The 24,529-nt window shown below is 39.3% G+C and overlaps 1 protein-coding gene across 1 annotated transcript in view; it reads right to left on the reverse strand.

Annotated features, from left to right (window-relative positions):
* CUX1 (cut like homeobox 1) overlaps positions 1-24,529 on the reverse strand; it is a 657,906-nt gene that overhangs the window by 106,093 nt on the left and 527,284 nt on the right. The window lies entirely within an intron of this gene.

Consider the following 24,529-nt stretch of genomic DNA (forward strand, 5'->3'; position numbering starts at 1 on the left):
CCACGGACCTGACTACAAAGTCCTGGACCCAAATGCGTAGGAGAACAGACTTATTCCCTACATACTCTCTGTTGACCCCAATCAGAACCTTTTTGACAGGCGACTCCCGTAGAATGATTGCTAAGTGGGAGAACAAGGGACTCTATAGAGTGGCAGATGTGGTGGGGGGGGCAATTACTTCCCTTCACACAGTTACAGGAAAAACTGGAACCTATAAAACTCCACTGGTATCTTTATCTCCAATTACGTTCCTCCCTACATACTTTCCTTAAAAACCCGATAAATGGGAAACTCACGGTATTAGAAAGCTGTGGCGCAAGCTTAACTAGAACTAAACAGAACATTTCTAGAATATACATAGCACTACAGACACCCCCGGACAGGACTAAATCCTCGATAATAAAGGCGTGGGAGAAAGATCTAAACATATCTAAAGGGATTTCGGAATGGGAAGAACTGATCCAGGAGGCCGATAGGGGATTAATTAGCATGGATTTAAAAGAAAATGTTATGAAGACTGTATTTAGATGGTATCTCACACCAGTGAGGACAGCCCATATGCACATAAGCAGCAGTAATCTATGATATAGGGGATGTGGAGAGATAGGGTCATACAGGCATATGTGGTGGGACTGTAGGGATATACAGAGGATCTGGCAGAAACTCTCTGCCCTTATTGGCCAACTTCTGGAGGAGTTCCTTCTTACTATCCAGCAGGCATTACTACACGAACATATAGATAAATTCCATAAACACATTAACACGTTCATAAGAATACTATGTACGGTGACAAGAATTTGCATAGCGAAATATTGGAAGGTAGGCTCCCCCACATGGTCAGAAATATATAACAAAATTTCCTACACTTATATCATGCATTAATACGCAGTAGACACCTTAAATAACAGAGCTTCATTCCAGAAAGTATGGTTCTACTGGATCAGTAATTCGGTTTTGTCTAGGAGAGAAGCTGAGACTCCACCTGTATCTTGAGAATTGACTCTATATATAACTTAGAGACTGCGGAGGATCGCTGGGAGTGGGAATACTGTCTGTTCCCCTCCGTCCGTCCCCTTCCTCCCCCCCTCCTTCTCCCCCCACCCATATTTGCTCTATACAGAGCTGGATTCCTATGATCATCACTAGAGATAAGAATCACTGGCTATACTTTATCTTTGATGTTATTTTCTTTTTCTCTAATTTGTTCTTTTTTACTGATTAAGAGGTTCACAGAGTGATAAATGTGTTAAAATGTTTCTGGACATAGACAACTAATGTATAAACCGAGAATATAGATTTATTTAGCACAGTTTTGTCTACAGATCAAAACATCCACTGGCAATATGAAGAGTATTGATACACATAAGAGGAACTGAAGATTTACCAGATATGCTCATGTTATTATCTGTTGATGTTATCAAAACTACTTTTGAACCCTTTTTGTACTGTATATGATCAAAACTTTTCTTATAACAACAATAAAAAATATTTAAACATAAAGCAGCCCAGAATAATAATGTTTCCCCACCTACCATATTACAACAGAAGCCAATCCTCTGTCAGGTAGTCCTTCCTGATCTCAGCCCCCCCCCTCCCCCCCGGTGTGTTATACTGAGTCATGTGACAGATACAGACTGAACCAAAAGGAGAGGGGAGATATGTAGTGCAATTTCTCACCTCCTCACTATACCAATAATGTTTATGCCATAAACAAAATTATAATAAAAAAGCACCACAGCCAGGTTTACTGTGCTGATCATTTTTAATTAAGAAAGTATTTTTGTGTGGTGCAGTTTTAATATTAAAGGTATACTATATATAAGAGAGAGAGCGCGCAAAAGAGAGGGGAGAGAGCGCAAAAGAGAGGGGGGAGAGAGAGCACGCAAAAGAGAGGGGGGGAGAGAGAGCGCAAAAGAGAGGGTAGAAAAAATTATTTTGTGATTCAGACAGAGAAAACAATTTAAAAAAAAAAATCCAACCTACTTTTACTTTTATAAAATTTGCTCTGTTTCCATGGTATTTTTTGTTGAAAAGATACCTAGGTAAGTGTCTGGAGCATTAGATGGCAGGAAATAGTGCTGCCATCCAGTGCTCTTGAAAACAAATAACATTCTTGCAAAACTGCTGTCATAAAATGCTCAAGACATGTGCACGCTCCTGAGCTTACATTCATGCTTTTCAACAAAAGATACCAAGAGAAAGAAGAAAATTTTATAATAGAAGTAAATTATAAAGATGTTTAAAATGGCATGCCCTATCTGAATCATGAACACAATGTTAGGTTTTATGTCCCTTTAAGATGACTCTGAGCACTTCCGGCAGCTTTTCTAAAAATCAAGGGTGACCTTGTCCCCCTCTGCGGATGCCCATGAAACTAGGGCATAAATATGGCATCACCCCAGAAGTTATGCATAATATAGCTATGTAGTTAAAATGGTAACAGCACATTGAGAGTCAATGACAAATTATCTTATTCTGTCTAACTCTAAATTGATATACCATAAAATTCTATTTAATTTATTTTGTTTACTCTTCTTTAAATGCTGGCACATGGATAAATAAAATATTACCTTGGCTCACTGATCTTAAGTCTCGATTTTACTGATGATTCATGGGAGCAGGGATGGCAGTAATCTTGGAGGACCAGTAGGTGCAGGTGCACTGGCATGTATTCACTACTTGGAGCATTAAACTGAAGAGTGCTGACAAGCAGCAAGGAAACATGTTTGCCTACTTTTAGCACTGGGCCAAAGCTTGGTGTTTTGGAGTGACATCATCTGGGATCCCCAGTAAGTTTTTTATATGTAATGCACCCCCCACAATATTTCCCATCATGATATACCTTCCTTGGAAAGGGTAAGTATCCTGCAGGGTTTTTATATTAAAAAACAAACAAAATGTACGCTTACCTGATGAATGTATTTCTTTCCGGACATGGAGAGTTTACAACATCATTCCAATTACTAGTGAGATATTTAACTCCTGGCCAGCAGGAGGAGGCAAAGAGCACCCCAGCAAAGCTGTTAATGTAACTGCCTTACCCATAACCTCCAGTCATTCAGCGGAAGGAAATGGAAAAGGAAGAAACACAGGGGTGAAAAGGTGCCTGAAGTTTACACAAAAAAAACTGCTGAATTATAATTAAAAGAGGGCAGGGTCGTGGACTCTCCATGTCCGGAAATAAATTTATCAGGTAAGTATAAATTTTGTTTTCTTTCCTATTACATGGAGAGTCCACAACGTCATTCCAATTAATAGTGGGAACCAATACCCAAGCTAGAGGACACAGAATAGACAGGGAGGGAGAAAAAGGCAGGAGGACCTAAACAGAAGGCACCACTGCTTGAAGAACCTTTCTCCCAAAAGAAGCCTCGGCCGAGGCAAAAGTATCAAATTTGTAGAATTTGGAAAAAGTATGCCTAGAGGATTATGTTGCCGCCTTGCAAATCTATTCCACAGAAGCTTCATTTTTGAAAGCCCAAGACGAGGATACAGCCCCAGTGGAATGAGCCATAATTCTCTCAGGAGGCTGCTGTCCAGCAGTCTCATAAGCCAAACGAATCAAACTTCTCAACCAAAGAGACAGAGTAGTAGAAGTGGCCTTCTGACCCTTACGCTTTCCAGAGAAAACAACAAACAGGGCAGAAGAATGCCAAAAATCTTTAGAAGCTTGTAAGTAAAATTTTAGAGCCCACACACCATCCAAATTATGTAAAAGACATTCCTTTTGAGAAGAAGGATTAGGACAAAGAGACGGAACAACAATTTCCTAATTAATGTTTTGATCCGATACTACCTTAGGGAGAAACCCAATTTAGTACGAAGGACCGCCTTATCAGCATGAAAAATAAGGAAGGGAGAGTCACACTGCAGAGCTGAACGCTCAGACACTCTGCGAGCGGAAGAAATGGGCACAAGAAACAAAACCTTCCAGAATAACAGTTTTATATCAACAACATGCATAGGCTCGAACGGAGACTGCTGTAAAACTTTAAGAACTAAATTAAGGCTCCATGGGGGAGCAACAGGTTTAAACACAGGCCTGATGCTAACCAGGGCCTGTACAACGGCTTGAACATCTGGTATATCTGCCAGACGTTTGTGCAAAAAGATAGATAAGGCTGAAATCTGACCCTTTAGAGAACTGACCGATAAACCCTTATCCAGTCCATCCTGAAGAAAAGACAAAATCCGGGGAATCCTCACCTGGTTCCAGGAGAACCCCTTAGATTCACACTAATAAAGATATTTATGCCATATCTTATGGTAAATCTTGCGAGTAACCAGCTTTCGAGCCTAGATTATAGTTTCATTGACAGCGTCAGAAAAACCATGCTTAGACAGAACTAGGCGTTCAATCTCCAAGCAGTTAGCTTCAGAGAATCTAGGTTTGGATGGAGGAAAGGACCCTGAAGTAGAATGTATTTCCTCAGAGGTAACCTCCAAGGAGGTAGAGATGACAATCTCACCAGATCCGCGAACCAGATCCTGCGAGTTTATGCAGGAGCTATTAGAATCACTGATGCTCTCTCCTGTTTGATACGAGCGATGACTCGTGGAAGGAAACAGATAAGCCAGAGAAAACCTCCAAGGAACCGCTAGAGCATCTATCAGAATGGCCTGAGGATCTCTTGACCTTGAACCCTACTTTGGAACCTTGGCGTTTTGGAGGGACGTCATCAGATCCAACTCTGGAACCCCCACTTGAGGGTTATCTGACAGAACACTTCTGGACTGAGAGTCCACTCCCCGGGATGAAAAGTCTGTCTGCTCAGAAAATCCGCTTCCCAATTGTCTACTCCTGGAATGTGGATAGCAGATAGGAGACAATCGTGGGCTTCCACCCACTGCAGAATTCGAGTCACCTTCTTCATGGCTAAGGAACTCTGAGTCCCTCCCTGGTGGTTTATGTAAGCCACTGAGGTGATGTTGTCCAATTGAAAACTTATAAACTGGAGCAACGCCAGTTGAGGCCACACTAATAGGGCATTGAAGATAGCTCTCAACTCCAAGATGTTTATGGGAAGAGAGGACTCCTCCCGAGACCACAGGCCCTGAGCCTTTAGAGGTAACCAAACAGCACCCCTGCCTGACAGGCTGGCGTCCTTGGTCACAATTTCCCAGGAAGGTCTCAGAAAGCAAGTCCCCCGAGACAGATGTTCCCGTGACACCCACCACGAGAGAGAGCCTCTTGTCAGAGGATCCAGATTTATCCTTTGAGTTAAATCCGAATGATCTCCGTTCCATTGATGGAGCAAACAAAGTTGCAGCAGTCGCAGATGGAACCAAGCAAAGGGAACGATGTCCATGGATGCCACCATCAGTCCAATCACCTCCATGCATTGGACCACAGATGGGCGAAAGGCAGGAAGCAAGAATCTTGTCTTTTCTGACCTCCGTCAGAAAAATCTCCATGGACTGGGAATCTATTATAGTACCTAGGAAACACACTTTGGTAGATGGAACAAGAGAACTGTTTTCCAAATTCACCTTCCACCCATGGGAACATAGAAAAGACAACAGCATCTCTATATGAGATTGGGCTAGTTGAAAATATGACGTCTGAACCAAGATGTCATCTAGATAAGGTGCTACAGCAATACCCTGGGATCTGATCACAGCCAATAGTGCCCCCAGAACCTTTGTGAATATTCTGGGAGCCGTGGCCAGACCAAATGGAAGTGCAACAAATTGGAAGTGCTTGTCCAGAAAGGCAAACCTCAGATACTGATGGTGTTCTCTGTGTATGGGAACATGAAAGAATGCGTCCTTCAGGTCTATGGTCGTCATAAATTGACCTTCCTGTACTAAAGGGAGAATGGAACGAATAGTTTCCATCTTGATGGACAGAACCCTGAGGAATTTTTTTAGATACTTGAGGTCTAAAATGGGCCGAAAAGTTCCCTCCATTTTGGGAACCACAAATAGATTTGAGTAGAATCCTAAACCCTGTTCTGCTAGAGGGACAGGAACAATAACTCCCAGAGAGTACAGGTCTTCCTTCTTTATTTGGTTTGAGGATAGTTTTGACAGGAGAAATCTGCTCCTTGGAGGACAAGACTTGTATCCCATTCTGTAACCCTGTGGATACTATGTCCACCGCCCGAGGGTCTGGGACATCGGGTATCCAGGCTTGATGAAAAAGAGAAAGCCTGCTCCCCACCTGATCCACACAGGAATCGGGGCGGAACCTTCATGCTGATTTAGAGTTAGCGGAAGGCTTTTTGTTTTGTTTCCCCTTATTCCAGGGCTGGTTGGATTTCGAAGAAGATCTGGGTGGATATGGTTTAGATGAGAAAGAGGAGGACTTTTGTCCCTTAAACTTACGAAAGGAACGAAAATGAGAAGTCTGACGACCTCTAGCTCTGTTCTTCTTGTCCTGAGGTAGGAAAGTTCCCTTTCCAACTGTAATCTCTGAAATGATCTCTGCCAGACCAGATCCAAACAGAGTCTTTCACTTGTAAGGCAAAGCCAAAAGCTTGGCCCTAGAATAGACATCAGCTGACCAAGATTTTAACCACAGAGCCCTCCGAGGTAGAACCGTGAAGCTAGACATCTTAGCTCCCAGACGAATTATCTGCATACTGGCATCACAGATAAAAGTATTGGCCAATTTAAGAGCTTTGATCCTATCTTGGATCTCCTCTACTGTAGTTTCCTCTGTAATAAGATCAGATAATGCATTGCACCAATAAGATGCAGCCCCTGCAATCGTAGCAATATTCGCTGCTGGTTGCCACTGTAACCCTTGATGGACATACATCTTTTTTAAGTAAGCCTCTAGCTTCTTGTCCATTGGGTCCTTAAAAGAGGAACTTTCCTCTATAGGAATGGTAGTTCTCTTAGCAAGAGTAGAAATGGCTCCTTCTACTTTTGGAACAGTGCGCCATGAGTCTTGAATAGAGTCAGCCACAGGAAACATCTTCTTAAAAACAGAGGAAGGGAAAAAATGAACCCCTGGTTTGTCCCATTCCTGAGAAATAATTTCAGACATCTTCCTTGGTACAGGAAAAACCTCCTCAGAAAAAGGGGAATCATAGACTCCAATTATGAATATCCATATCCCATTTTGAAGACTTCATGGGGTTGAAAGCAACCGCCGGTTCAGTGTCTTCCAAAGTAGCTAGAAACTCCTTCAAAAGTAATCGGAAGTGCTCAAGCTTAAATCTAAAATTAACTTCTTCAGATTCTGAAGATTTTTCGGCTTAAGTGTCAGAGTCTGAGATCTCACCTTCAGAAACTACTCAAGTATTCTCATCAACAGACATCTGAGTAAGAGTGGCTAATGCAGTCCTAGAATCAGAAACCTGATTTGACAATGGTTGCACAAATAGGATCAGTAGTCAGCGAATCTCACCACATTCTTTGTCTACTACGTCGACTAATCCCCTTCATCCCTGAAGGAGACACTGCAGCTGTAGTTGGAACAATAATCAACTCCCGACTTGTCTACGCAAACTCCCTCTACTTAGGACTCCCCAAATACCAAATCTCACGACTGCAAGTCGTCCAGAACACAGCAGCCAGACTGGTAACTGGGAAAAAACTCTGGGAATGGATCACCCTGTCCCTGAAGACACTTCATTGGGTACCCGTGAAGGATCGTGTTACATTCAAGACCCTCTGTCTCATCCACAAATGTACACAAGGAAAAGCCCCAATATACCTCTGCGACAAAATAAAGCACTACACCCCAAGTCGCCCTCTCCGGTCAGCCAACCAGAACCTCCTCCACATACCCAAGACCCACTACAAATCAAAAGGTGAATGAAGATTCCCAGTCCAAGGACCTTGGCTATGAAAAGCGCTACCCGTGGACATCTGCTTAGAAGAAAACCATCTAGCCCTCAGGAAGAAGCTCAAGACCCACCTTTTCTGAAGGCTCAGGCCACTTCTGGCTGAAAAGCGCCTTGAGGCGATTTAATTTGCGGTGCAGCGCTATAAAAGTTACTTATTCATTCATTAGCATCAGGCAAGTGTTTAGATTTTCTCTTACGCTTACCTAATGAAGCTGCTGTTACTGCAGAAGAAACCTGAGCGGCAAAATCCCCAGGTAAATAATCCTGAGAAACATTAGGCTCAGAAGGGAGTAATTTGTCTTTAAATTTTAAAGTCTTGGACAAACAAGATGAACAAAATTGTATAGGCAAAACAATTTGGGCTTCTAAACAAAGTAAACATGTATCCATGGAGCTGGACTGATCCTGTTCTAAGTCCATAGCTAATAATTCCCACAAAAAAAAAAAAAAATACTTTTAAACTTTTAGATCAAAAATACCTCAGATTGCCTGAGGTTTCTATCGCCAAGATAATACCCCACTAGTAATAGGAATGGAGTCTGACTTGCTCAGCAATACGATCTGATCGAAGACACCAAAAACAGTCTCCACTTGAAGAGCTGAATTCTAGTGCGTATCAGTCTGGTCAAAACGGCACTGCTCCGCTAAACCGGAAGTGCAGGTGTCACGTGCCCGGACTGAAAATAAAGTGCGCAACATTTCCCTGCAGAGGAAAAAATGCGCCATTTGAAATCTACTGAAAGCGAAAAGAGGTGCAGAGATCCTCAGTAGGTTAAAAAATCTACAAACTTTATTCAATAAAGGTAAAAATCCATAGCACCAAAATACAGAACAGATAAAACCGAATGGCTTGACTAGTTTTGGCTTGTGGCCGTAATCATAAACATGGCCACAAGCCGAAACTAGTCAAGCCATTCGGTTTTATCTGTTCTGTATTTTGGTGCTATGGATTTTATCCTTTATTGAATAAAGTTTGTGGATTTTTTAACCTACTGAGGATCTCTGCACCTCTTTTCACTTTTTGTACTTGTGGGACTACAAGGAATCCCCTCATTTGCAGATTATCCTCTTGTGTGCCCCCACACTCGATTACCGCTGCAGCCCAAGTCGGTGAAACAGCTGAGAAAAGCAGCCAATTGGCACTTGTCTTCCACCCCCCCACCCCCCCCGCTGAGGTCATGCTTCAGACCTGCAAAACAAGCACTGGAGATGGAACATCAGTTTATATGAGTTGGTTGTTTCCATTTGAATATCTCACATGCCACAGGTACTTACTTCCTAGGAACACTTGTAACAGGGGAAGCAAAACTACGGCTGTTCTGGCAGAAGGGTGAGTTTCATGCTCCTTATTCCGCTATAAGTGGATGCCGGATTTTACAACATTATATTGGGGTCCCTGTGTGAAGTTGATTGTAGATGCTTTTCAACATTTCATGGCTGTCATTCGTTTATTATCCCTGTGGACTGAGTGGACTCTCTCCTTTTTTGAATCTTTGAATTGCGGACATGAGTTGTAACAACATCTGTTTTTGCAGATGATTTGCATTGACTGGGAATTATCTTTTGTACTCATTCTTGAAATCTACTGCTTGTAAAAACGGCATTACCGTCTAAAGAGCAAACCGCAAGTAAAAGCACTGCCTTGGCTCACCAACCTAACATCCCAAGTTTAACACATGTCTCTAGGAAAAAATAAAGATTTCTGACATCCCAGCCCATAGAGAGAACTCTGTCTCTCCAATTTCATACTGCCAAATTAGGAATAAACTTATACCATATTAAAATGTGCCAATATAAAATGTGCCCATATGAATCCTCATATTAATCAAGATTTATTATCTTTGTAGATAACAACAAAGGGGATCTAGTAGGAGGATTAACCTCATAAGTGCTGCTGTCCTTCATTACCTATAAGGCAAAGACACTTACCTTAGATCCTACTGCATAAGAGATGCTGATCCTCAAGGTGTGGCAGGCACTACGCTCCCTGTCATGGACCTGTAGGAAAAGAAAGAACAGAGTAACCAACTCTGGCTTTCCACAAAGGGGTAACAAAGTGTTAAAAGTAACGCAAAGACTACCTCGCTGCCTTTTAACTACTAAAAGCCACCACTACTCTTACTCAAGAGATTGACGTAGACACAGCTAGACCCCCAATCCTTGCTTGCAGGGAAAAGTACACATAAAAGGATTAAATTCTTCATTGACAGAGGCAAAGAGAATGACTGGGAGTTATGGGCAAGGCAGTTACACTTAACAGCTTTGCTGGGGTGCTCTTTGCCTCCTCCTGCTGGCCAGGAGTTGAATATCCCACTAGGAATGATGTTGTGGGCTCTCCATGAAATAGGAAAGAAAATAGGCAAGGATATTTTTTATTGTTATTTAATATATGAAACAATGAATTCCAGGAATGCACACCTGCTGGTGAACTCCTGGCTGACATAATCACCCCCCCCCCCCCCCCCCCCCCAGACTCTCGCCAACATCTGGCTGCACTGGCCAGTCATGTTGGAAGGAGGGATAGAAGCATAGTTTGGCTTTCCATTTAATTCTCTCTTAAGATCCCCTGGATAGTTTTATTTTCTTATCCACCTAGAAGCTTGTCAGACACAATAATGTACTTGTAGCTTTTGTATATACAGTAGATCTCTTCAACTTGCTACTGAATTAGTTCTTTATTTAGGAGTCATAGCATATAAGAATCTTATATTCAGTTGAGCATAGCTTTAATATTGCTTCCTCATTCACCCTGACTGACTCACTAGTTTCTGCGCTCTCTACATTCATATCTGTAATTATTGAAGGAACATCAATCTTATTGTAGTTTTTTTACCACACATAATTAAACATTTTGTATTGAGAATGTCCCTTTAAATGCATAATTTCCTCTCTTGCAAGTTCCCTCAACAGTTCCTCTGCTGTGAATTCAGCATTTTCTAACATACAAGTCCACATTGAGTGCACATCTTCTGCAAGCACTGGCTTATTATGTATTACAAACATGGTAATTTATTCATTTTCATGTCTATACATCATCCAAACACAAGTGACAAACTTCTCACGTGTTTCTATGGTTACCTTACGCAGCTGTGCACTGTTTTAAATTAGAGGTAATTTCAAGATGTTGGTTTTTTTAAAGTGCAGCCCTTGCACACCATATCTTTATGGTTATGTTTCTAGTCATGATGGATTATACAGTGGGGTGTTATAATGACAATAATTAAATTGTCCCTTTATTAAAATTACTTCTGAAATTTTATTTCCATAAGTGCAAACACTTGTAATTATATTACTCCAAGACATCTAATTTTCTTAAACAAATCTCTCTCAATAATTTATAGTAAAAAAGAAAGCAAGAACGAAAGAAAGAAAGAAAGAAAGAAAGAAAGAAAGAAAGAAAGAAAGAAAGACAGAAAGACAAAATCTGGTTCCTTCAACCATCCGGTATTTCCAATCTTCTACGCTCTTAGCCCTTCCTGTAAATGGAGTTGCATGTTCAAATCCATCTCTGCTGCATTCAGATATATAGATTTCTACTAAAGATAAAACCCAGAAGCTATCTGGAGTGTTAATCCATATTCAGCAATGCCACATTCAAGTCACTTAAAGATACATTATACTAAAGAGTTTTCTGTCCTCCACTTGACAGAGCAGCCTTTAAACATGCTGATACAATATTTGCCTGAAAAAGTGACAGCTTACTGTATTTTATTCTCTCCTTTAATGTGTTCCCCATTATCTATTTTACCTACTAAAATGTATTACATTGTGTACAAACTGCTCCTTTGCCTTTATTTTGTCATATGAAATATCTGATTTTGCCTGTTATATCCCAGCTTATACGGAAAATGTCAGTAACTTAAGTAGTTACAAAAAATCTAGAAGGTTTAGATAATATTATGTTTACCGCGGGGGTGTGACAGAAAGATACTAAAATGTTAATTTCCCCTTGTTCTCTCTAAGGGCCTGGTTCTAAAAACTTTTCTTAGTGAGACAGGCTTTTCCACGGACACTTACAGGGACTGCCCTCATGGAATTCTATAAAAAAGGGTTGCAAGATGCCTGCCTTAAACAGTAATGGAGCTTGCTGGAAAGGGAAACTTAATTAGGGAGAGTCAAGTTAGCAAGGGGTGCACTTTAAAAATGAAATCCTGCAACCAATACACATCAGTTTTTTAGTGTATAGTATCTTGCAATCACCTCTGTTTTCGTGTACATGTGTTTTTCTATTATGGTAAAAAACTGTTTTGCGTATTTTGACACAATCAGAGAGAGACGGGGAAAACAAAATTTATGCTTACCTGATAAATTTCTTTCTTTTGCGATGTACAGAATCCACGGATTCATCCTAACTTGTGGGATATTGTCCTTCCTGACAGAAAGTAGCAAAGAGAGCACCACAGCAGAGCTGTCTATATAGCTCCCCCCTTAACTCCACCCCCCAGTCATTCGACCGAAGGCCAAGGAAGAAAAGGAGAAACTATAAGGTGCAGAGGTGACTGAAGTTTACATAAAAAAATACTATTTGTCTTGAATAGACAGGGCGGGCCGTGGACTCGGTACATCGCAAAAGAAAGAAATTTATCAGGTAAGCATAAATTTTGTTTTCTTTTGAATGATGTACCGAGTACACAGATTCATCCTAACTTGTGGGATACCAATACCAAAGCTTTAGGACATGGATGAAGGGAGGAACAAGACAGGAACCTAAACGGAAGGCACCACTGCTTGCAAAACCTTTCTCCCAAAAATAGCCTCCGAAGAAGCAAAAGTATCAAATTTATAAAATTTTGAAAAGGTATGAAGCGACGACCAAGTCGCAGCCTTACAAATCTGTTCAACAGAAGCATCATTTTAAAAAGCCCATGTGGAAGCTACCGCTCTAGTAGAATGAGCTGTAATCCTTTCAGGAGGCTGCTGTCCAGCAGTCTCATAAGCCAAACGGATGATGCTTTTCAGCCAAAAGGAAAGAGAAGTCGCCGTAGCCTTTTGACCCCTACGCTTTCCAGAATAGACAACAAACAAAGAAGATGTTTGACGAAAATCTTTGGTTGCCTGCAAATAAAATTTCAAAGCACGAACCACGTCCAAGTTGTGCAACAGACGTTCCTTCTTACAAGAAGGATTAGGACACAGAGAAGGAACAACAATTTCTTGATTGATATTCCTGTTAGTAACAACCTTAGGTAGGAACCCAGGCTTCGTACGCAAAACCACCTTATCAGCATGGAACACAAGATAAGGAGAGTCACATTGTAATGCAGATAGTTCAGAAACTCTTCGAGCTGAAGAGATAGCAACTAGGAACAAAACTTTCCAAGATAAAATAACTAAATTTAGACTCCATGGCGGAGCAATAGGTTTAAACACAGGCTTAATTCTAACTAAAGCCTGACAAAAAGCCTGAACGTCTGGAACATCTGCCAGACGCTTGTGCAACAAAATAGACAGAGCAGATATCTGTCCCTTTAGGGAACTAGCTGATAATCCTTTCTCCAATCCTTCTTGGAGAAAAGACAAAATCCTAGGAATCCTGATTTTACTCCAGGAGAAGCCTTTGGATTCGCACCAAAAAAGATATTTACGCCATATCGTATGATAAATTTTCGAGCCTGAATCAAGGTATTTATGACTGACTCAGAACCCCGCTTTGATAGAATCAAGCGTTCAATTTCCAAGCAGTCAGTTGCAGAGAAATTAGATTTGGATGCTTGAATGGACCTTGAATCAGAAGGTCCTGTCTCAATGGCAGAGACCATGGTGGAAGGGATGACATGTCCACCAGGTCTGCATACCAAGTCCTGCGCGGCCACGCAGGCGCTATCAAAATCACAGACTCTCTCTCCTGTTTGATTCTGGCAATCAGACGTGGAAGGAGAGGGAAAGGTGGAAACACATAAGCCAGGTTGAACGACCAGGGTACTGCTAGAGCATCTATCAGTACAGCCTGAGGATCCCTTGACCTGGAGCCGTAACGAGGAAGTTTGGCGTTCTGACGAGACGCCATCAGATCCAACTCTGGTGTGCCCCATAGCCGAACCAGCTGAGCAAACACCTCCGGATGGAGTTCCCACTCCCCCCGGATGAAAAGTCTGACGACTTAGAAAATCTGCCTCCCAGTTCTCTACACCTGGGATATAGATCGCTGACAGATGGCAAGAGTAAGCCTCTGCCCATTGGATTATCCTTGAGACCTCTATCATCGCTAAGGAACTCTTTGTTCCGCCCTGATGATTGATATAAGCCACAGTCGTGATGTTGTCCGACTGAAACCTGATGAATCTGGCCGAAGCCAGCTGAGGCCATGCCTGGAGAGCATTGAATATCGCTCTTAATTCCAGAATATTTATCGGTAGGAGAGCCTCCTCCCGAGTCCACAAACCCTGAGCTTTCAGGGAATTCCAGACTGCACCCCAGCCCAGAAGATTGGCGTCCGTCGTCACTATAACCCATTCTGGCCTACGGAAACACATTCCCTGGGACAGATGATCCTGTGACAACCACCAAAGAAGAGAGTCTCTGGTCTCTTGATCCAGATTTATCTGAGGAGATAAATCCACATAATCCCCATTCCACTGATTGAGCAGGCATAGTTGCAGTGGTCTGAGATGCAAGCGAGCAAACGGAACTATGTCCATTGCCGCTACCATTAGTCCGATTACCTCCATACACTGAGCCACTGACGGCCGAGGAATGGAATGAAGAGCTCAGCAGGTGGACAAAATCTTTGATTTCCTGACCTCCGTCAGAAATATTTTCATGTCCACCGAGTCTATCAGAGTCCCTAGAAATGAAACTCTTGTGAGGGGGGAAAGAGAACTCTTTTTTACGTTCACTTTCCACCCGTGAGACCTTAGAAAGGCCAACACTAAGTCCGTGTGAGACTTGGCTAGTTGGAAGGACGACGCTTGAATTAGAATGTCGTCTAGATAAGGCGCCACTGCTATGCCCCGTGGCCTTTGAACCGCCAGAAGAGACCCTAGCACCTTCGTGAAGATTCATGGCGCCGTGGCCAACCCGAAAGGAAGAGCCACAAACTGATAATGCTTGTCCAGAAAGGCGAACCTGAGGAACTGGTGATGATCTTTGTGGATAGGAATGTGCAGATACGCATCCTTTAAGTCCACGGTGGTCATATATTGACCCTCCTGGATCAATGGTAAGATAGTCCGAATGGTCTCCATCTTGAAAGATGGAACTCTTAGGAATTGGTTTAGGATCTTGAGATCCAGAATTGGTCTGAAGGTTCCCTCCTTTTTGGGAACTATAAACAGATTGGAGTAGAACCCCTACCCCTGTTCTGCTTTTGGAACTGGGCAGATCACTCCCATGGTAAAAAGGTCTTCTACACAGCATAAGAACGCCTCTCTTTTTGTCGGGTTTACAGAAAATTGAGAAAGATGGAGCCTCCCCCTTGGAGGGGAATCCTTGAAATCTAGAAGGTATCCCTGGGTTACAATTTCTACTGCCCAGGAATCCTGAATGTCTCTTGCCCAGACCTGAGCAAAGAGAGAGAGTCTGCCCCCTACTAGATCCGGTCCCGGATCGGGGGCTACCCCTTCATGCTGACTTAGTGGCAGCAGCAGGCTTTTTGGCCTGTTTACCCTCTTTCCAAGCCTGATTAGGTCTCCAGGTTGGCTTGGATTGAGTAAAGTTCCCCTCTTGCTTTGCAGCAGGGGAAGAGGTAGAGGGACCACTCTTGAAGTTTCGAAAGGAACAAAATTATTTTGTTTGGTCCTTGTCTTATTTGACTTATCCTGAGGGAGGGTATGACCCTTCCCTCCAGTAATGTCTGAAATGATCTCTTTCAATGCAGGCCCGAATAGGGTCTTACCTTTGAAAGGGATGGACAAAAGCTTAGATTTAGATGACACATCAGCTGACCAGGACTTAAGCCATAACGCTCTACGCGCTAAAATGGCAAAACCTGAATTCTTAGCCGCTAATTTAGCAAGATGAAAAGCAACATCTGTAATAAAAGAATTAGCCAACTTAAGAGCCTTAATTCTGTCCAAAATATCATCTAGTGGGGTCTCCATCTGAAGAGCCACTTCTAGAGCCTCAAACCAAAAGGCAGCTGCAGTGGTTACAGGAACAATGCATGCTATAGGTTGAAGAAGAAAACCTTGATGAACAAAAATTTTCTTTAGGAGACCCTCTAATTTTTTATCCATAGGATCAATGAAAGCACAACTGTCTTCAATAGGTATAGTTGTATGCTTAGCCAGGGTAGAAATAGCTCCCTCCACCTTAGGGACCGTCTGCCATGAGTCCTTTATGGTGTCAGAAATGGGAAACAATTTCTTAAAAACAGGAGGGGGAGAGAACGGAATACCTGGTTTATCCCACTCCTTAGTAACAATGTCCGAAATCCTCTTAGGGACCGGAAACACATCAGTGTAAACAGGAACCTCTAAATGTTTGTCCATTTTACAAAATTTCTCTGGAACTACAATAGGGTCACAATCATCCAGAGTAGCTAAAACCTCCCTGAGCAATAAGCGGAGGTGCTCTAGCTTAAAAGAGAGAACATCTTTCCTGAATCAGAAATCTCTCCCTCAGACAGCAAATCCCTCATCCCTACCTCAGAACATTGTGAGGGAATATCGGATACGGCTACTAAAGTGTCAGAAGGCTCAGCATTTGTTCTTAACCCAGAGCTACTGCACTTCCCTTGCAACCCAGGCAGCTTAGATAAAACCTCTGTGAGGGTAGTATTCATAACTGAAGCCATATCTTGCAAGGTGAAAGAATTAAACGCACTAGAAGTACTTGGCGTCGCTTGTGCGGCCGTTACTGGTTGTGACACTTGGGGAGAACTAGATGGTAAAACCTGATTTCCTTCTGTCTGAGAATCATCTAATGCCAAACTTTTATAAGTCAAAATATGCTGTTTGCAATTTATAGACATATCAGTACAAGTGGGACACATTCTAAGAGGGGGTTCCACAATGGCTTCTAAACAAATTGAACAATGAGTTTCCTCAGTGTCAGACATGCTTAACAGACTAGTAATAAAGCAAGCAAGCTTGGAAAACACTTTATTTAATGAAAAAAACACAATTTGCAAAAACGGTACTGTGCCTTTAAGAGAAAAAAAGGCATACACAAACTGCAAAACAGGTTAAAATTGCTTCAATTTTTCTGAAATTTTAACAGTGTACCCACTAAGCTTTAGAAGGATTGCACCACAAGTTAATAAGCAATAAACCCCCAAATGAAAAAAACGGATTGAAATATGTCTAAAACCGGTTAAAACCTCCTAAAGCACCTTGCCACAGTTCTGCTGTGGCCCTACATGCCCTTAGGAAGCGATAATATGGGGTTAAAGCTTCAATTAGTCCCTCAGAAGACTATCAGGACCTCAGGAGAAGTTGCTTGCTGCTTGTAAATGTAGGCCCCGCCCACCTCACTCAATGTTGCTGGGGCCTACACAAAACTAACAAACCCTGCCTGAAAGCCATGTGGGTTATAAAGAACCCCAAAGAACCCTCAAGCAAATGTCCCATAAAACAGAAAACGTTACTCCCAGACACAAAAACGTTTGTCCCAAATTCACATAACAAACTGAGTGCCCACGAAAAATGAACCCTTTATGCAAGCTAGTAAAAACCTCTGATAACACTAGGATTACTGCTTACCCTTCCCCTAATGGGAACACTGTCAGCCTTTCTGAGTTAACACAGTCTCTGCAGAAAATATGACTGAACATACCTCATTGCTGTATAGCAAGAAACCGTTCCTCACACTGAAGTTTTCCTGTACTCCTCAGCTTCTGTGGGAACAGCAGTGGACCTTAGTTACAAATGCTAAGATCATCATCCTCCAGGCAGAAATCTTCATCTATGTCCTGCCTGAGAGTATAAAGTACAACACCGGTACCATTTAAAAATAACAAACACTTGATTGAAGATAAAATAAAACTAACAGTTTAACACCTCTTCTCTTTACTCTTCCTGCTTAGAGCCAGCAAAGAGAATGACTGGGGGGTGGAGTTAAGGGGGGAGCTATATAGACAGCTCTGCTGTGGTGCTCTCTTTGCTACTTCCTGTCAGGAAGGACAATATCCCACAAGTTAGGATGAATCCGTGGACTCGGTACATCATGCAAAATAAATTAATTTTGTAATAAGGAAATTAAAACACTTTGAATCTCGTATTATAATAATATATAATATTTTTTGCATGTGCAGTGTATTTTTATTATGACTTCTGTTGCGCATACCTTAATAAAAACAAGACAGTCTGATGAGCCCCCTCATAAATTCCATTTTAATCTGACCCTTAGTTCTGTTTATTTCTATGTTGTCATAAGTAAATTTATTTGTGCTCATACTGTTGTAATTTATTATTTAACAGTTATATTATGCTATAGATATGGTATTATGGTATCTTATGTAACAAACACTGAAATTGTATGTATGTTTTTCTCAGCCCCTTTGACAGATTTTAAAATCCACTATTTAATTTCCAGAAATCACATGGAGCAGTGATGAATTATTGCCTGGTACTAGCCATGTGCTGTGGTAAATGCACAATTACAGTAAAAAAAAAATAATGTTTTTTTAAAAATCAAAATTTTAAAATCTCTACAAAAGATATAAAATGAACTAAATAGTTTGAGACATTTGAAGTTTGATTTTGTTAAATTTACAATGAACAGTAAACAGAAATGTATAGTAACTTTACTATTGCTGTCTGTTTTATTCACAGTTAACTAACTGATGATATCTGCTGGTTATATATAATATAATATATATATATATATATATATATATATATATATATATATATATATATATATAAATATATATTATTATTATTATTTTTTTAAAAAGAGCTTTTTCTTTGTGCATTTTTTTATGTGAATCCATGTGATCCCTTTAATCATCACCAGAAAAACAGAAATAAATAATAATCATAAAAAGGGTTAATTCCAGGAAGTCCCCAATCAAGCATTTAAAAGACAAGAAATTCCAAGCCTCAGTTTTCCTCACCCTGTGATCACTAATTCCAACACATAACATCAATGACATCATAGATATCACCATTTAGGACAATGTACGTGATAGCTGTATAACCAATGGCAATGTTGATATCTCACATCTTTAATTTATATTAAAAAAATAATGAAAAATATTAATTTGAATATATGTATGTTTACAATAATAATAAAGAATAATTTGATAGCCCAATTAAACCGCTCATGTTAAAATTAAATAACTCATAATATTTTAAAGTTAGTTTAAATATAAATAATTTATACAAATTGCCTAAATCTATGATAAATCAGAAAATATGTTCTGCGTTGTTACTTTACTAATTATTTTCTTTGCATATTGTACTTTAAATTACATTGGATCTACATATAACATTATGATTTTTGGTCCTTACTGAAATGAATGTCACAAAATATTCCAGGGGTCTTCTGAGGAAAATGTTGTAGTTTTCTGGCTTTTGAACATTTAAATTAGAACAAACTCTGGCAATGCATATAAATGTATTTCAAGTAAAACATGAAATACAGAAAATACATAAATTTTAGGCTATATGCTCATAGCTTCTACTACAGATCTGAAAAGTATCTAGTTGTTGATTGTGTTACAAAGTATCAAGCTTTAAACATTAATAATATATCTATTGATCTGAAGAAATAGTTATGTTTGATCATTGTTTACTTGCACTAATTATATGCTGGATATTTAGGGTATACTAAATTAGGTGAGCTTACCAAACACAAACCAAGAACCCATACATGCATTTTTTTTTTTTGGTATTGTTGTTGCTTAATGGATTGACTGCTTTTGACAGAATTTTGTAACTTACTTTCATTAAGAATTATATTTATTGGGGGGGTGGGGGGGAAATTGAGCTTTCTTGCAAATTTCAGAAAGGACTTATAGCCACTCCGGACTGCTTATCATAAATGCAAGATCTCCTTATTCAAATCTAATGTATTAAGGGGATATTAAACACTTTGAGGTGGTAATATAAAATGATAAATTGTAAATATAAAAAAAGTCTGCAATATACTTTCATTATTTATTTTGTCCCAATTTTCTGGAATTCCATTTTGAAATTGTGAGCTTTTCAGCTCCTGTTAGAAATGGAAGTGCAGAACATTGTTATATTCTACACGGCCATTGGCTGCACATTCTAGTGACCTATTTATAACTGTACCTTATTGGCCACAGAAGAGAAGGTAACTGAAGTTACAATATGGCCGCTCCCATTGTTTTCTATACACTAAAACTTTACACTTATTTTGTCTATATTTAAACAGCTACTGAAACTTTAACAAATACATCTACATGTTATTCTCAGACTAATCTTTTCTTTGAATACATCATTCTATCTAGCATTTATTTAATGTTTAATGTCCCTTTAAGATACTTTTTGTAATCAGGATCTGTTTATATTTGTTCATTGTCTTTATTATTTGATAACCTACTAAGTAAAGCTTTTTTTTTTTTTTTAAAAGTAGGAAAGATGCTTTCATGGAGTTATTTTTTTATGCTAAAATATATATATATAATTAATATTCTTGGCCTTAAAGAGACATGTCAACTGTTTCATTTACTGCCTGAAATAGGGTACTTTTATTTTGTTTTATATTCCTACCCTGAATAAAATGCCTTTTTGTATTTCATGCTTAAAGATGTGCTTTTCTGTCCAGCAATGAGCAATTAATACCTAGGATTGAGTTATACATACACTTGCATTTCTTGTTACATTTAATATTTACTGAAACAGCTTTAAAGGGACATTAAACCCAATTTTTTTCTTTCATGACTCAGATGTAGAATACCATTTTAAACAACTTTCTAATTTACTTCTATTATCTATTTTGCTTCATTCTCTTGATATTCTTTCCTGAAAAGCATATCTAGATAGGCTCAGTAGCTTCTGATTGGTGGCTGCACTTAGATGCCTCATGTGATTGGCTCACCTATGTGTATTGCCATTTCTTTAACAAAAGATATCTAAAGAATTAAGCAAATTAGATAATAGAAGTAAATAGGAATGTTGTTTAAAATTGTATTTTCTATCTGAATCATGAAAGAAAATGTTGTGGTTTAATGTCCCTTTAACACTACCTTTTAAAGCTTATGTATACTTATTTAAGTATAATTATATTTAGATGTTATTTATGTGTTTCTTTGTTATTTTTCAGAAGAATGATAGTCATTTGTTTAATTTCTCTTTGTGTTACAGAATTTATTTTCCTTTAATGATTATAGTTTTTATAGGCGTTAGTGGAGAAAATTGGGTGATAGCTAACACATGTAAAATTACCCCTAATTTGTTTCTATACTGATAATTAGCTTGCTAAGAAAATAGGTTTCTGAATGCTCTATTGATTGGATGTTAGCTGCCTGGAGTCCTGAACTGTTTGTACTACTTGTACATATAAGCTATGGTTACAAAATGCACTTGGGTAAAGAAGCTTTTTAGAATGATTAAAACCATTTGCTGTTAAAATGATACAAACATTTAGGAATATATGTAAAATGCATATATATTATATATAATCAAAATAAAAAAGGACATTGTTTTAAAAAGTAAAGAAATGTATGTATGTGAAGGATATAACTAACAGGACAAACTATGCATTTATAGGTATTTTTGGCATTTCTGGCTTGCCATTAGAATATTACAAAAATAGTTTTTTTTTTTTTTTTTTTTAAATAGTTAAAATATACATATTTAAATGCTTATAAAATGCATAAAAATGAGTAATTGGTCAAATTTAACAAATAGTTTGTGTTTTCACAGTGATGTGTGTTTCCTACTATCCTAGAGCCAGGAAATTGTACTTTTAAATGTATTTGTTTCCACTTTTTTGTCTTGCATAACAATTAACCAAACCTTTGAAGATGCGATAACCCGACGAGCATAAATTGCATTTGTGCTCACACATTCGCATTTACTTTTAACTTGTAATATGCGCAAACAGCCGCAATAAACCCAATATCGTGGTAACCCTTTGTGTGCTAAAGGCACTATATCCCTTTAAAGATGGTTAAAAGAATAAACAAAACTGACAACGGGATTAAGTACTTATCAGCCAACAACATGGAAATCTGTTTATACAAAAAACGTATTTTGTATATAATTTCATAACAAATCCAACAAGTAGTTGCAAGTGATGATAACTAATTTGACCCTAAAAACACTAAAATAGTAACCAGTAGTCCTGAAATGCCCATAGAGAATGATCCAAAAACCTTCTTGGCAAGTATGGTAGAAGAATGATACCTTTGTCTTTGTGTTTTTTGGTCTGTTGGATCTCATGAGTAAATAGAACAAGCTGAAGAAAATATACACTACCACTGACCTACAGAGGATTTCCACAGTATCACAAACATGAGCCGCAATGCCTGGTTACCTTATGATTTCCCCTTGACACAACGAGATCTATATGAGCCTCAAGAAATATGCAGAGATCATTTTCTTCATCTCAGCAAATAAGATTCTGAATTCTAAAAACGTAAAGGGCCATGAAACCCAAAATGTTTCTTTTATAATTAAACAATTTTTTAATTTACCTCTGGGAAAGTAAAAATCCTTTTGTAAGAAAATAACAAAAGCGATGTACATGTGACATCATTAATAGCTAACTAATAGTGGATACAATTGCCAGCTTTCAGGACACTGAGGTCTCTTAGTCAGGCATTCTCACTTTTTCTACATCCATTGACTTCCATTATCTATTTTCCTTTGGTCTCATCCTTTGTTAAACAACATATGTAGGTAGGCTCAGGAGCAGCAATACATTACTGGAAGCAAGTTGGTGATTGGTGGCTGCACATATATGCCTCTTGTCATCAACTCACCTGAAGTGTTCAACTAGCTCCCAGTAGCGTATTGCTGCTCCCTTGACAAAGCATACCAAGAGAATTAAGCAAATTTGAAAATAGAAGTAAATTGGAGAGTTGCTTAGAATTGTATAAGTGGAGCTTTTTCACCTTAATTTTAGCAGCAGTGTCACATAATTTAAACTGACCTTCAGCAGTAAATCTAGCTATTTAACAAAACCTCAAACCCTATAAGAGGACTTCTTCGCTTAAGATCCCCACACAAAGGAAGTTGAAGTTCCAGAACATGCATTCCCAACATCCGCTATAGGCAGAATGCATTTATTTGCACAAACAGTAATGAACAAAACAGTGCCAGTAGGGACAAACAAAACCTGACCTAATGATATGCACTACATATGCACAGGCTGAGGTTTAGCTGGGAAATTACAAACCTCTTTTCAAGCTATGCAAACTGAGACTCTTTGCATAGGAAAGACTAAGAAAACTGTTGCTCTAAGCAGGAAGCAAATAAGCATGTATATGGCTAATTATATAAAGAGGCATGTAACATTATGCAGGCTCATTATCTCTCCAATAAAATATTTAATCAGGAATCTGGATTTGCTCTTAACAACATTTTGAATGCGGGAAACCGCAAATCAGTCAGTGAGGGTGAAAATCAAGGCCACTAAAGTGTAGAGTAATAGTTCACAGACCTCATAGCAAACCTAGCTGTACTCTACTCTGTGTTTGTGCCAGCAAATTGGACCCAATGGGCTCCTGCAGCATAAGAAATTGCTAATGACAGGGATCACAATCTTATTTTTGCATTTATACAGAACTGAAGCAATCAAGAAAAGGGAGGCACAAGACACAATCTATTCATGAAATTTCTAATTTCTGAGAAATTGCAAAGAGATAAATAGTATCATGGCTAAGCACATTTGCTTTCCAGTTTTGAAGACTTGGAATATAAACCCATTGGACATAATCCTGAAGTCAAGAAAACATCATACCGGGAGAGAGCACAAAAAGACCACAGTGAATAAACTGGTCTAAACAGCAAACTAAATCCACAACCCAAATTGAACCCCCCAAAATAGCCTGACAGACTTTTCTACCAAAGGCTGCCTCCGAAGAAGCAAAAACATCAAAATGGTAGAAGTTACTAAAAGTATGCAAAAAAGACCAAGTAGCTGCATCGCAAATTTGATCAACAGAAGTCTCTTTCTTAATAGCCCAAGAAGTGACAACTGATCTGGCAGAATGGGCAGTAATCTGTTAAGGTGGAAGCCGTCTAATCTCCAAGTAAGCCTTAAGGATCAAAAGCTTCAACAAAGAACAAAGATCAGGCATTTTGCACTTGTTTAGAGCTAGAAGTTTGTCTGAAATCCTTTGTAGCATCCAAATAATACTTCAAAACTCTTACAACATCCAAGTTATGAAGAAACCTCTTTGAAGAATTCTTGGGATTAGGACATAATAAAGGGACAACAATTTCCCTACTTATATTGTCCATGGACACAACCTTAGGGAAAAAAGTCAAAACTGCTCTATCCTGATGAAAAATAAGATAAGGAGGGTCACAACAAAGAGCAGAGAACAAAAAAGAAACTATTCTAGCAGTTCGATAGCTTTCCAAGAAAGAAGCTTAATATCCACTTTATGCATAGGTTCAAATTGAAGAGTCTGCAACACCAAATTCTGATTCCAAGGAAGAGAAATTGGTTTAATAACAGGATTAAAGCCTGGAAAAAAAAAAACAAATGTCAGGAAGATTATTAATCTTCTTGTGGAACAAAACTGAAAGAGCAGAAATCTGCCCCTTCAAAGAACGGGCAGATAGACCACTTGGATGCAGAGACTGACAACTGTGAAAATTTGCTTCCCAGTTGTTCACTCCTGGAATATGAACTGCATAAATTAGACA

This window comes from Bombina bombina, chromosome 3, assembly GCF_027579735.1.
Source record: "Bombina bombina isolate aBomBom1 chromosome 3, aBomBom1.pri, whole genome shotgun sequence".
Classification (NCBI taxonomy): domain Eukaryota; kingdom Metazoa; phylum Chordata; class Amphibia; order Anura; family Bombinatoridae; genus Bombina; species Bombina bombina.